The 4,105-nt window shown below is 40.5% G+C and overlaps 1 non-coding gene across 1 annotated transcript; it reads left to right on the forward strand.

The window, feature by feature from the left end:
- Window positions 1–2,848: 2,848 nt before the first annotated feature.
- On the forward strand, window positions 2,849–2,979 carry LOC116096232. The gene has a single exon (XR_004120908.1). It is a non-coding gene; the product is annotated as a small nucleolar RNA SNORA17 (small nucleolar RNA).
- Window positions 2,980–4,105: the final 1,126 nt, after the last annotated feature.

The following is a 4,105-nucleotide window of genomic DNA, read 5'->3' on the forward strand; positions in this document are numbered from 1 at the left end:
TATGTGTGTGTAAGTTTGTGTGCACAAGCATGTGGAGAACCAAAGTTGATGTCAATAGTGATGCCTAACTGCTCCTTCATTTTATCTGTTAAAGCAGCATCTGTCAATCAAACACATTAATATTAGCTAATCTTACTTGCCACCAAGAGTTCATATAGGTTTTGGAGGTCTTGACTCTGGTCCTCATGCTTACATGGAACACACCGAGCTCTCCTCAGGTCCCACCTCCACTTTTTTTGGATCCTTTTTTTTTTTTTTTTTTTTTTTTTTTTTTTTATTTTAGATATTTTCTTTATTTACATGCGAATTTCTCCTTTCCCAGTTTCCCCTCCAAAAAACAAAAACACAAACAAAAACAAACCCCTGTTGGATCCTTTTTTATACTATAGAAATGATAGTGAACTATAAAAATTCTTTCAGGGCTCCTGAGATGGCTTCTCAGATAAAGGCATTTGCTGCCAACTTAAGCCTCCAGAGTCCACATGTTAGGAGAGATGCAGCACCTGAAAATTGTCCTCTGACCTCCACACACGCTGTACAAGTGCATGTTCAAGCCCCCACATGCACAAACATCAAAGTTTTTAAAAAGCTTTAAAATCCTTTAGTTTGCTTCATTTGTGTATGTGTAAGTAACTCTTGGTTCATAGATAAATTTACAATTTTAAAGCAGTCATTAGAACCCCATTGAGCATTTGTATCACAGATTATTTAATCTTTAATTTATGGGCACACACTTCAGTTGTTTCAAACATTGTGGTACTTAAGACAAAGGCTTTTTTCCCCCCCATATACCTTTGAGACTGTTACTCAGTGAATTTTACCTTTTCAAAATTATTCCTCTGTCATTGTCTGACATGTGTTTATACCCTGAAACTAGGAATTTCCACAAGAGATGCACTATATAAGGACTGAAAAGCCTGTGTATGTGAAAGGGATATTCAGTGTCACTTTAGAGAAATTGATGGAGGCTTAGCCTCATGTGGTTTTTATTAAAATCAAACTTCCTATCCAAGCAACTGCACAGTGGTTGGTAGGCCAGAAGGAAATGATGCCTTGGAGACTTTGGAAGACTGGGAAATTTCACTTTCTGTATACTTGGCTTTCACATAGCCTGCCCAATTACTATTGTTGTTTGGTTTTATTTTACATTTACAATACTGTCTTTGATATATTGTGGCCAGAAGATCCTGAAAATATACTGCCTACATAGTAAATAACCCTCTGTTATGAGTAGGATCCAATTGCATATTTATTGCTTTTGGGAAAATTCAAGGCAGAGTAACTGTAAATACATATATTAATCACTTCAGTATCAAAAATGTACATCCCCACAACACCATGTTCATTAATTGTTTTCAATAAAACATGACATTTATTAATCATTTTTGTTGTTGTTGTTTGGCTTCTAAGGGGCTTGTGGATAAAGGAAAGGGCTGCTCCTCCTAAAGTTAGCTGACCCCTACAGATAAAAATTTGCTTGATAGGCAAACCAACTAATAATCCTCATCTCTAGTTCCACCTCATTTTATCATGCTTTTGCAGTCTAAAATACTGTCAATTTGCTCAGATACTAGCAACTAAGGACTATACCCAAAGATCACTGTGTTTAAACCACCAAGTTCTAAGCCTGCTCAACTGGTCTTCAACAGCCTACTTATTTTTTCCCTTGAAACTTTCAATAAAGACTATTATCCAGGCTTCCTTCCTGCTCCTTTTGCTTCCTGATTGAGTGTGTTGAGTCTTTATATATAACCTTTGTTTGTAATGGTCAGGTGTGTGCCCACTTCTTGTGGGAGCTGTAAATAGCTTCAAGATCTGTTATTCTGACTATACCTGAACAACCACAATCAAAAATTCAAATATCATGAGAGCGCTGTCAGCTAAATGTAGAGTATGGAGAATTATGCAAGGCAAACTGACTTTCTACTAATTCTTTTTTTTTCAATCACTACTTGTTGCTGTGTGTAGTAGCACAAGTCTTTAACCCCAGAACTTGGGAGAAAGTAACAGACAGATCTCAAAATTCAAAGTCGGTGTGATATACATAGTGAGTTTCAGACCAGCCAGGATTACACAGTGAGACCCTGTCCCAAAAAACACAAAGCAAAATAAAACCTTGACTTATTACCATTGTAATTTTGCATCCTTCAATTTAAAAGTAAAGTTAATTGGTATTTGCATGATATGAATGCTTCTTCCTAAGGAGAAAAAAATTGTGTATTCCTGTCTTCTACCTAATTTCATGGAGTAACTTTAAAAGAAAAGTGGATCTACATGGATTTTAAACATAAAAGTAAACTATAAATCTTTCAAAAATTCTAGGGAAAATTCTAGGTCTGGAATTTGATGAAGGATTCTTATTATCCATAGTATGATCCATAAAAGTAAATATGTACAGAAATATATCAAACTAAACTTTCAAAATTTAAAACTCTTCACTCTTAAAGACTTTGTTATGAGAGCAAAAGACAAGCTCCCTCATATATTGATGATGGGAATGTAAAATGATGCAGCCTATTCCCTTTTGTTTCCTTTTTTCCAGGGCTGAGTATGAAGCACAAACTATCAGTTGCTCTACCATTTGGTTACACACTCAAACTCTCTCTTTTCTTGTAAAGCTGAACATGTAATTACTTTTAAGACCTAGAAATGTCACGCTTGAATATTTTTCTCACATAAATGAAAAATCATACTTATATAGAAATATGTATATAGATGTTCATGATAGTTTTGTTTATGATCATCCATGAACTGGAAACAATCTAAGTGTCTTTCAGTAGGTGACTAGATAAATGCCAGTACAATGATACCACGGAATACTCAACAGTAAAAGGAATGAAAATTCTGACCTGCCTCTAGAAGTGTTGCAGATGTGGCTACTGTGTCACAAGTGCAGTAGGTGGCAGAGAGGAAAGAGGCTATGCCTATGCTCAGCATAAGATAACTTATGAACATCTGAAAGATTAGTAGCCTAATATTCCTTGGGAGAAAAAAAGTGAGCCTAAGATGACCACAAGTTCGGCGCGAGAGACCAGGATAGAGAGTTAGCCTGAGATGATCACCAGTCCAGTGATGCGCAGGCACTGACAGCAACAGCTTACGTTACTGGGAGCAAGAACTCCACCTGGGACTGAGGACTCCAGGCAGGAGTGAGCCTGAGACATATGACTCTCACACAGGGCCACTCAGACCCTGAGGTGACCACCAGACTGACTCCATGGGGCCTAGACAGGGAGCTAGCCTGATATGACCACCAGTCGGTGCTGCACAGGACTGCAGGAGAAGACCATGCCCAAGATGACACCTGCCTGATGCCATAATGCACAAGCAGAACATAGCAATCCTGAGACCACTCCCAGGAAGACCTCAGACACTCAGAAACCCCAGGTGCCACTAAAAGGATCAAGTGAGTGGAGCAAAAATGGAAAAGGAAGATAAACAGAAGGATGTATGTACAATGAAGAGAGGCAGAAGTAGAGACTTGAGGGTAGTGAGGAACAGCCTGATGTGAGGAGCTGGAGATGCCACCTGTGACCATGGTGGGGTCCTGGCTTGTACTGCCACCTAGACTCACGTCCATGTCTGTGGCCCTGCAGCAGCAGAGGTCTGCTACCACCAAAGGCCATGTGGGCAGCCTGGTCTAGTCTGCTGTTTGGAAACAAGTTGATGTCTGAGGGCTGTGCAGAACTGGCTCTACCCCTCACCTGGGCATTGTGGAAGAGCTGGCCCTCAAAGAATGAGAGCAGGAAAGCTGACCCCACCCTTCACTAGCTGAAGTACTTGGGAGAGTGGGCCCTAAACATTGCTTGAGGTGTAGGTAAGCAGGCCACTGAGGATAAGTGTGGGAGGACCTACTACTTGTCTCCAGTGCAGTGGAATGGACAAGGGAGAGATACTCTCCTTTCACCTCCCTCCTCATACCACTATTTGTGGTAGGCAGGAGACATGGATGGCCCTGAGGTCATGAGAGCAGGAGAGCTGGCTCTGCCCCTCACTAGTAGCAGCACTCAGGAGAGCAACCTTCCACCTCAGCTGGACAGCACAGTAGAACTGATCCTGGTGGCAGGCACATGGGTGAGCTAGCCCCAAGTGCATGAGCATGGGA

Source organism: Mastomys coucha, chromosome X (assembly GCF_008632895.1).
Source record: "Mastomys coucha isolate ucsf_1 chromosome X, UCSF_Mcou_1, whole genome shotgun sequence".
In the NCBI taxonomy this organism is placed as follows: domain Eukaryota; kingdom Metazoa; phylum Chordata; class Mammalia; order Rodentia; family Muridae; genus Mastomys; species Mastomys coucha.